Consider the following 11,338-nt stretch of genomic DNA (forward strand, 5'->3'; position numbering starts at 1 on the left):
ATTGATCCCAAATCCTATTAGAAACACTTCCTCTGCTCTCCAAACCCCCAAAACAAGTATGAGTGTTTTCAGGAAGCAAACTGACAGCTGTCTAAATGTTTTCCCCCAAAGTTCAAAATGAAGCGCTCATACTAAGGGCGGTTACATTAGACTCTTTGCTGTGTATAAGTGTGATTTTTACAGAAAACACTGGCAGCATGATAGAAAACTCAATATACTGAAAACAGAGGATAATAGTGTAAAAAGAAATTGCGGGTCTTTCATAGAATTGCAAATGTGAAATGAGCAGATAAACAACATGAATGTTATCAATCTGTTTACAATTACTAAAGACTGCAGTGGCAAAATATATTGTGTTAAGATACAGCTTGTGTTGAATTGACAATTTCAGCTACAGATTTCTCTTGTACTAAATGTTTGATTTGATTTGGTCATCTACTGTATGTGCCAAATATATGACATCAATGCTAATAGACAATTTATTTATTTATTTGTATTTATTTTCATTTCATTTCATTTTATCTATGATCTAATTAGATTACCTCAACGCTGATAGACAAACATTTTTTTATTTATTACATTTTATTTTCATTGAGGTAATCTATATTCAAAATGAATTACCTCATTGTGAATAGACAATAACATTTATTGATTGATTGATTGGATTGTTTTATTTTTTTAATAATAATTACCTGTATTGTTTGTAGAAATATCTAAATTATTTATTTATTTATTTCACATATTTCACATATTTGACAAGAATGAATCAACCCAGCTGTATTAGGCCACACCAACAAAATAATTTGTAAGCATTAGGTCAGATATAAATATCTCATGGTAACAACTGCATTTTTACCTGAAGTTACCTGTTGTAGGTACAACTTTAAGACACAGATAATAACATACATGAGTCAGTGTGATAATGTGAAAATACATGCCTTGCCGGTGTTTTTGGCAATTGTTTTCTTCATTGTTAGCTTGAGCATCCACCGTCTCCAGAATGTCAGAAACGTAATTTTAGTTGTTTTCTTTTGGTTTAACCCCACTAACCTCATCAAGCCTGCCTGACACACACATTGATCCCAAATCCTATTAGAAACACTTCCTCTGCTCTCCAAACCCCCAAAACAAGTATGAGTGTTTTCAGGAAGCAAACTGACAGCTGTCTAAATGTTTTCCCCCAAAGTTCAAAATGAAGCGCTCATACTAAGGGCGGTTACATTAGACTCTTTGCTGTGTATAAGTGTGATTTTTACAGAAAACACTGGCAGCATGATAGAAAACTCAATATACTGAAAACAGAGGATAATAGTGTAAAAAGAAATTGCGGGTCTTTCATAGAATTGCAAATGTGAAATGAGCAGATAAACAACATGAATGTTATCAATCTGTTTACAATTACTAAAGACTGCAGTGGCAAAATATATTGTGTTAAGATACAGCTTGTGTTGAATTGACAATTTCAGCTACAGATTTCTCTTGTACTAAATGCTAGTTAAATCAGCATGAAACATGACAGATGAGTTGCATAAAAAATTTTTTTTCTTTTCTCCTATCATAAGAGTCCTGGGTGTCATAGATTCACCCTGCAGGAGTTATAATAGAAAATGACACGGCTCAGACACCTTTGTCGAACAGACGTGGTGGAAATCTTGTATAAGTGACGCAATCCCTTTAATGTGATTGCTTCTCCTTAAGATGATAAAGAGGGATTACTTCAAGAATTAGCAGCCAGTCTTTACCTGCAACATGTCACTTCCCAGAATGCACATCTGGTTGCTAGAACGGGGATGCTAACTAGCCCACGATTTATCACGCGTACTAAAATCGCTGTTACAGTGGTGACAAAGGAAGCCGCATTTGACTAGTTGGCCCTGTATTATCCCGTTACACAGGCTAATGAGGTAAGTGATTAGCATGTCAGCCTTCCTCCATTAGCATGCATGGGGATTCACGATGATTTGTTTCTTCAAGCCATCGTTGCCTGTGCCTGCAATTCATCTGAAGCAGACATCAGAGAGGGGCGAAGGGGAGATTCGAATGCAGTCTTTTAGATTCTAATGCAGTTTATTGTTTTGCAGTGTTGGTTTAGTTTTAAGCAGCTGAAAAAAGTGATTTAACTAGTAATATTTTTGTATTTTTTTAGGGTTGGGTTAGGTTAGGGTTATTTTTTAAATAAAATATAGTTTGTTTTATCTGTATTCACTTTTTTAAATTATTATTATTATTATTATTTCACTTTTTATTATTATTATTATTATTATTATTATTATTATTATTATTATTATTATTATTATTATTATTATTATTAATATTAATAGTATTATGCACTTGTATGGTATGTATTAATATTTAAAATGTGTTGCCATTTTAATTTTAGTTTAGTTTTAGTCATTGCATGTGCTTATTTCACTTTTATTAATATTATTACTTCAACTTATTTCACTTAGTTTACATTTCTTATTTATTTTGTTCCCCTCTAATATTTATATTGTATTTTATTTCAGCTTTATTTCTCTTACCAAGAATGAAGAGCTAATATGAAGTGCTTCTTGAATTTAAAAATAATAAATATACAATTAAAAATGTAAAACAAAACAAAAACAAACATAAACAACAGAACATAAACAATTACTCCAGCACATGAAGCAGCAATTACATCAAAATACTACATGCAGAAAGTACACAGATCGAAAACAGGGACAAGACAGTTATTTCAAAGAGCATTTCTATGGTTTGACAAATATTTCTGCATAAACATAAAAAGCAAATGCTGAAAATATTATTCCTTCAAAATTTTTAAATGGTCATTATTTACTCAGTCTCATGTTGTTTAAAACCCACATTTTACAATTCTCGTCCATAGAATGCAATTCGGTGAGGCCTGAAACAACAGTGAACCCCATTGACGTTCTTTGTGTGTACCAATTATTATTATTATTTAAAATGTCTTATTTTGTGTTAAGTCATAAAGATTTGAACAACATGAGGGTGAGTAAATGATGATGCAGTTTTCAATTTTTTCACTACACTCTAAAAAATGCTGGGTTAAATATAACCCAGCGCTGGGTTAAAAACAATCCAATAGCTGGGTTTGTCTCTTTTTAACCCAGCATTTTTTAGAGTGTACCCCTTTACCTTAAAACTGCATATTTGTCCGAATGCATGAGACAGGCTCTGTCTCATTCTATGCAATGTGCTGTTGCTAAATGTCAAACTAATTTAATATTATGTATATGACCTTCAGAAGCGTCTTGGTTGTGTAGAATGTATGAATCACTCCACAGTACAGGCAGTGACTACAAAGCTGTTCTTGTTTACCAGGTAGCCTCTTTCAAACAATCATGTATCAGCGGATCAAAGCGGTTTCTGCGTCTAGCTGCTTTGAAAAACACCCCCCTGCTGTCTTACGAGTTATGGCAATACTAAAGATTTATGAAATATTCCATACACCTTAAGAATGAACAGGTGAGACTGTCAATGAAAAACGCTGCAGTTCACAGACTCACACTATCACAAGGACATGCTTAAATAGTAAGGTTTTATAAGGTGTGAAATAAGATGCTGCTCTGATACAGCAGGGAACATCCCACTGTTATGTTGTTTATTTGTAAGAAATTAATTTGTAGCTAATATTTTATCAAATTCATCACTTTTTGATTCTTGTATTCCCTCCCACGAAACGCTTGACATGAGTTTTGTCTTTGCTTTTCGACAATTCAATACCCCTGTGGGTATTTGCTCACGCAGAACATGCTGCTATGTTGCTAGGGTGTTGTCATAGTTACTAAGGAGTTCTGGGTGTTTTTAGTGCTTTCCAGTTTCTAGGGTATTCTGGGAGTTACTTAGAGTTGACAGGTGTTTTGTCTAGTCTCTGTCTAGATATTGCTCAGATCCTACTTTTAATTCAAGTCCATTTTTTTTCCAAGCTGTGTCTGAACATCCTTTGTCATGCGGTATTTTAGACTGACCCTTCACGCTGTATTTCTGCTGCTCTTGGCCTCTCTCCACTTGACCTGGCAATGTCATTCAACCTGAAAGAAGATTATCTGTGTCTACAACAGGCGCTCACACACTCAACATGGTCAGGCGCTGTTGTAAGCCAGCCGTATTTAGAGCACACTCACATTTACCTACTTCCATGTTGGACCTGTGGATTACAGAAGCGTTTCTCTGGCTCTTTGTTAATCCCTCATGCAGAAATCACATATATACACACACACACACACACACACACACACACACACACAGAGAAAACCCAGGGATACTGTACACCAATGAACACCAGCTATAACAAGCGTACACTGGGGGAACAGGATTTACCAAGGTATGGTAGATTAGAGCAGTGAGTCCCTTGCTGGATGTTCATTTGAAGGAATGTATTGTCAGAACATTGTCTAACATGAGGAAATCATTCTGGTGAACTTGAAGCCTATATGAATGATTCTTATAAATGTATTTAACATTTCACAATATGGTTCAATTTGTAAGTTTAGGTTCATATTATGTTTTGCATATGGTAATATTTTTGTAGAATTTTATTTAGATTAACCAACAATATCATATTTATAAAATTATCATTAACATGCTAATAAGTGCTGTAACAATAATAATTTATATACTGTATACATTATTTATTAACAGATTTGGATAAATTTAGAATTACATCACTTGCTCACCAATGGATCTTCTGCAGTGAATGGGTGCCATCAGAATGAGAGTCCAAACAGCTTATAAAAACACCACAAAAATCACACCTGGTATTTTCAAGGTGTTTGCAGATTCTTTCCATGCATGCAAGAAAAAAAAACACAGCCTCATCATCAGTAGTCATGGAGCTTACTTTACCATATTTGTGTAGAATATCAGCCCAATGTAGTTGAACAGCTTCTGATGTTGTAACAGCAATCTCAGAGAAAAACAGTTGTAAGTGAAGTCTTTAAGGTATCTGGTCACCAAAAAAAAACAAAAAAACATCTATTAGCATGTTGATATCAGGAGCAACTATATTATTACATTAGCAATCACTAGTATTGGCCACTCATAAATCCTAAAAAAAAGCATGATTTTGTAGTGATAAACACAAATGTATGTATGCAATACAAAAACATTTTATATCTGAGAAACTAAATTATTATTGTTAAGCACGTTATAAACATCTACATATATTCGCGAACAGAGTATTTCTTGTACTCTCTCAGAGTTTTTATTGTGATGTTTTATCAGCTGTTTGGACTCATTCTGACGGCACCCATTCACTGCCGAGGACCCTTTGGTGAGCCTGTGATGTAATGTTAAATTTCTCCAAATCTGTTCCGATAAAGAATCTTGGATGGCTCGAGGGGTGAGTACATTTTCAGCAAACTTTCATTTTTGGGTGAGCTATTGCTTTAAGAATAATAGTGATATTTAAAAACACATTATGAATTGGGTCACAACACAGAATCAGTATTCCGAAATGGAAGGATTTTTAATGCTACAATTCTGTTCGGCTCAAACAATATCGAGAGAGGGAGGCAAAAAAGATCAGAGAGAAATAAAAACAGGAAGAGACAGGGATAAAGAGGTGTGAGAGAGCTCTGAATTGGGCCCACATGTGGATCCACAAGCAGAGAACATTTGTGATCCGCCTCACTTCACCGTGGGAGAGCGTTTCCTAGCCTTCGAATACCACCGCACATTGAATATACCAAAGACACATTGTGTGAAAGTGTGTGTTCATCAGTGGGAGATAAACACAGTACTGCGGAATGCTTATTTCCTCTGCATCACTAGTAAATCCGGATTCAGCCGCGTCTCTTTTTTACTCTTCCTGTGAAAGTCCACGCTGGTTGCAATGCAAAACCGTTTATCTCTGGGACTGAAGTCAAACACGGGAATAATTAGACTTGCGTTGTAAACGTTGCATTGTCTGCCACAACATGCCAGTGCAGAGGATAGACAGTGTGACCCCATATCAGGGATTTTGCTCATTACAAAGGACCGTTTGTGTCTGAAATGAGGCTTGGGTTGAGGACTGTCAGCTTTTAGTGGCATGTGCAACAGCAAGCATTGCTATTAATAATAGTTAGGGTTTTTTAAACCACTTAACTTTAAGTATCTTCGTTCAGTGCATTAGAAAATTAATTATGACCTAACAGCTTTCTGAGGCTTCCACGCACCTCATGTCTTGATTTTTCTGATTGTCAAATGCGCACATGACACCTCACCCACAACAGCATTCTGGTGCCGAGTAAAAAAAAAAAAAGTTACATGTTTATGTACAACCACATCGAATTGGAGACTTTTCTAAGTGATCATAAAGAAGAGAACAAGCCACACAATTTGAGTAATCATTTATTACAACTAGCTGATGTTATACTAAAAGCAATGTGAATAGGACGTACTGTATACGTGATACTTGTGTGAATATCCCTAAAAGCACTAAAGATTTTCTCACCGTGTATGTGCGTGTCCACTCTTCACTCACTGACTGTGACTGTGAATCTAGTCCTTTGAGACTTCGCTGTCTGCACCTCTACAGACACTTCATGTCACAGCGAGGGGGCCGCGTCATCTGCCATTAGCTCCACTGTCGCCATGAAGATACCAAGAGCACGCAAGTGTATCTGAGGGGTGACTCGGCTTTCCACAAATACCACCTGATAGACTAAAACAGCAGGAGCAGTGGAGACGGATGGATTAAAGCACTGAGATCAGATGAGATCAAGATGCATTTTGGCTCAATTACAGATCCTATCACAGCCGTCTCTGAAAACTACATATCTAAATATACCCAAAGAGGATAACTTCTGTCATTGCATGCTATTCTTAACCCCAGCAGATATCCCCATATCCCTACATTGCTGCCTGGTCATTAGATATGTTGGTGTCCCTATTAGGCCTCTTAACTAGTTTAACCAGTAGGCCTCCCTTCAATATAAATTGAACATATACAAATTCAATATTTGTAGCAATATCCAAAAATACATTGTGTGGGTCAAAATTATAGATTTTTCTTTTGTGCCAATATCCATTAGGATATTAAGTAAAGATCATGTTCCATGAAGATATTTTTTAAATTTCCTACTGTAAATATATTAAAACTTAATTGTTGATTTGTAATATGCATTGCTAAGAACTTCATTTGGACAACTTTAAAGGCGATTTTCTCAATATTTAGATTTTTTTGCACCCTCAGATTTTCAAATAGTTGGAATCTCTACCAAATATTGTCCTATCCTAACAAACCATACATCAATGGAAAGCTAAGTGGCACATTACATGTTTATAAAACAGTCGACTCTTGTCTAAATGTGCAGTTTTTGGCTAGAATAGGCTGCAAAGTAAACCAGACTTTGTCGTTAACAGCATACTTACACCGCAAAACCATAAACACTTAAGGACTATACTGTTTATTTGTTTGCATTGAATTTAATCTTTAGTTGGTTTTGGTGAGTTTAACTTTCCTTGTGTGAGCAATGCAAGGGTTAACCCTAATGCTGCCATCCTGTATCAGAAAATATTTATAATAGGTTGGCTAAGATACAATGATTCAGTGATATTTGCATGTACATAAATTGTCTTGACAGGCATTATTTCATCAAAACAAGTTACGGGATCATGATTTTAGTGTGTCGTGACAAGTAATGCTTTAGTTGGCTGGACAAAAAATACAGTTTGTTATTGACACAAAGAGGTGCTTATGCTGACAATAACAAAATTAAGCTAAAATAAAACCCTGAGTTTTGGATATGCTACTCCATCTAATTGACTTTTTTTTTTTATATATAATGATTAATCATGTGGCTCTTTAGGACCTCATTTTAATGAGGTCATGGAATACCTGTTTTTTTTTTTTTCCATTTCCACACCACTGTTTAAATTGAGCTAATGAAGACAAAAAGGAATAGTTCACCTAAAAATGAAAATTTGCTGACATGGACTCACCCTCAGGCCATCCAGTATGTAGATGAGTTTGTTTCTTCATTGAAATAGATTTGGAGAAATTTAGCATTACATCACTTGCTCACCAGTGGATCATCTGCAGTGAATGGGTGCCGTCAGAATGAGAGTCCAAACAGCTGATTAAAAACATCACAATAAGTTCATAAGTCCATAAAAATAAATTCAATGCAGAATATCCATTGGTGATCAAGTGATGTAATGCTCAATTTTTCCCAGATCTGTTCTGATTAAGAAACAAACTCATCTACAGTACATTTTCAGCAAATTGTAATTTTTGGGTGAACTATTCCTTGAGGAGAAGATGTGCTCTTTTCACTTTCATATATAAATATTCATATATCAAACATTAATCTAAAATATTGTTGTTGTTGTTGTTTTAAAAAAAATAAGTCCTTGGGCATATTGTGCATCAACAACCCAAATCCAGATCCACCACTGGGAATAATGCATGGGTATAACGCTTCTAACATAAACCCCACGTGGATTTGCTATTTATGGGCAGTTCAGAGTGAGGTCAAAAGTAGTATATTTACCTTTTAAAAGCACGCTTTTCTAGTCTCTGCAGATTAAGCTTGATGTTCAGTCTTATCACTTTGTGGAAAGCCTCTGAAGTTAGAAATATCTTATCTTTAAAACAAAAGTCTTCTTCTAATATGCATTCTACAGATTACAAAAAAATTAGAAAGAGTCAAAGTAATAAGAAAGTGATTTTGTGCACTTCTTTGATGAGCAGAGTTTAGACAACACTAGGGCATCAAACCTATCTGTTTTAATTATTCCCGAACAGAGGAATTTGTCATTGATGTCCAGTGAACCAGCGCAGAGTAATTGGATGGGGGCTGACAAGGGATTTTACAAGGACTCCCTGAGCTGGTTTTATGCTTGGTTTAAATTTTAAAGAGTAATCCACACAGTGGAAGGGGGCGGATAAATGGAACACCAGCCCAGCAGACTGCATAGATTTTAAACCTTTGAATGTCCAGCAACTTATGATTTAGAGATTTCTAGTTTTTGCTTCGGTCTCAGCAGTCTGTGCTTTGGAAAACACTTGGAAAATGAGATTACTGATACCTTTCTTATATAAATGATTCTGTCTGATAACTTTAGGCAATAAAGAGCATCAATGTTTTTTTTTTTCCATTATGGTGCAAGTATTTTTTTAAAGCATTGAAGTAATTAAACTTTCATGAGGTCCATTTTTGGCGGATTTCGTAATGTGACTATATAGGGAACCTGACATAGGTCAGTCAGTATTCAAACCCCATTACAGATGCGATGCCTAAAGCATCAGGTCCCGTGTTCCAGTATCAATGCATCCTCGAAGAAAGAAGCAACATAAGAATTAATGTGTTTCTGAAAAGAGGATTTTGCAAAGTGCACTTGATCTTCAGGCCAAACCAAAACAAAACAAAACAAAACAACTAATGCAGACGTGCCCAGAGCAACTGGTTGGTTTAAAGTATTAAAGGAAGTGCAACAAGTGAGCAAAACCATGGATCCACAGGCTGCCTAGAGCAGATGAGGTTAAATGTGTCTGTACGCTGCTGGAGCTTGAGGTTGTTTGTTGTTTTTGCACACTGAAAAGAAGAAGCTGTGGTTAAGCAAATGTCTGAGGAAAAAAAGTGTACTTTTTATATTTGAATAAGTTCAAAATATTGCGAATTTTTTTATGTGCACTCAATTCAAGCACATTACGTGCTCTAACTTCAAGTAAATATTACTTATTACTTCTAAGGACTATGGTAGTTTTACAGCGATTGAATTATTGACTCCAATGTAATTTATGTTCACAGATTTGAGTAAATTTCATAGATTAAAAAAGTCAAATCTATCTAACATGATGTTATACGGGCTCAAGTGCAGTCTGTGACTTTTACTGTCAATGCTAATACACTAGACATATGCGTGACAGTTTTCACTCAGAAATTGCTAGTGGATTTCTCAAATAATTACAAAGAAACTTCAGGTAACACATTGGATTTAAGGAAATTGTGAAACAGAAAGACTGAAATAGTATTTTCTTGTAAAACATTCTTTAATGTGTTTTTAAACATTGAAAGGGAAAAAAAGCTACCATTTGAACTAAAGGAATACAGTCATTATTACTATTGTAATCAAATATATGTCTATAGTGCAAGTGAGTGAGTTTGTGCAGGGTTTTGTGTAGTTGTGATGTTTGTGGTGCTGGAGTACATAGGATACTGGTTTCTAAAGCTGTGGGTATTCCCAGCATGCACCAAGGCATGAATATTTAATTAGGGCATGCAGTTGCAGGGTTTTCAAGCTTTATTTACACTGTTGTTATTGTTGATGATAACTAGGTGCTATGTGACATTGGGATTTCACATTCTACACAAAAATAACACTACCATTGTATACTGTTTTTGGGGAAAAAATTTTCATGGGCTGCATTTATTTAAGCAAAAATGCAGTAAATGTAGTAATATTGTGAAATATTATTACAATTTAAATTAGCTGTTTTCTATTTTAATAAATTGTATAATGTAATGTATTCCTGTGATGTCTTTAGTGCCACATGATCCTCCAGAAATCATTTTTAAAATGCTGATTTGCTTCTTAATATGTTTGTGGATTTTTTGATGAATAGAAAGTTCAATAAACAGCACTAATTTGAAATAGAAATCTTCTGTAAGATTATAAGTGTCTTTTACTGTCATCAGTTTAACGGATCTTTGGTTGAGTAGAAGAATAATTTCTTAAAAATTAAGAAAGAAAGAAAGTTTGTGTCTGTCTGAGGTGTTTCAATAACATCAAATTAGAATGTTGATTAACTTGTTTTTTTTTTTAAATAGTCTTAATTAAGTGTAATTATTTTTAGCTACAGTGGGTACGGAAAGTATTCAGACCCCCTTAAATTTTTCACTCTTTGTTATATTGCAGCCATTTGCTAAAATCATTTAAGTTAATTTTTTTTCCTCATTAATGTACACACAGCACCCCATATTGACAGAAAAACACAGAATTGTTGAAATTTTTGCAGATTTATTAAAAAAGAAAAACTGAAATATCACATGGTCCTAAGTATTCAGACCCTTCAGTATTTAGTAGAAGCACCCTTTTGATCTAATACAGCCATGAGTCTTTTTGGGAAAGATGCAACAAGTTTTTCACACCTGGATTTGGGGATCCTCTGCCATTCCTCCTTGCAGATCCTCTCCAGTTCTGTCAGGTTGGATGGTAAACGTTGGTGGACAGCCATTTTTAGGTCTCTCCAGAGATACTCAATTGGGTTTAAGTCAAGGCTCTGGCTGGGCCATTCAAGAACAGTCACAGAGTTGCTGTGAAGCCACTCCTTCGTTATTTTAGCAGAGTGATTAGGGTCATTGTATTGTTGGAAGGTAAACCTTCGGCCCAATCTGAGGTCCTGAGC

General features: G+C 35.1%; 1 protein-coding gene across 2 annotated transcripts in view; it reads left to right on the forward strand.

The window, feature by feature from the left end:
• The first annotated feature begins 1,740 nt into the window (after nucleotides 1-1,740).
• Nucleotides 1,741-11,338, forward strand: part of LOC107568143 (cadherin-18-like) — a 187,003-nt gene continuing 177,405 nt past the window's right edge. The window contains exon 1 of one of the 2 annotated variants that reach the window (XM_016253996.1): nucleotides 1,741-1,904. The gene's annotated coding sequence lies outside the window, so the exon portion shown is untranslated. Of the gene's footprint in view, nucleotides 1,905-4,272; nucleotides 4,328-11,338 lie in introns of those variants that run through there. The other variant, XM_016254001.1, reaches the window with a different exon arrangement.

The sequence above is a fragment of the Sinocyclocheilus grahami genome, unplaced genomic scaffold, assembly GCF_001515645.1.
Source record: "Sinocyclocheilus grahami isolate Dianchi unplaced genomic scaffold, SAMN03320097.WGS_v1.1 scaffold1220.1, whole genome shotgun sequence".
NCBI classification, from domain to species: domain Eukaryota; kingdom Metazoa; phylum Chordata; class Actinopteri; order Cypriniformes; family Cyprinidae; genus Sinocyclocheilus; species Sinocyclocheilus grahami.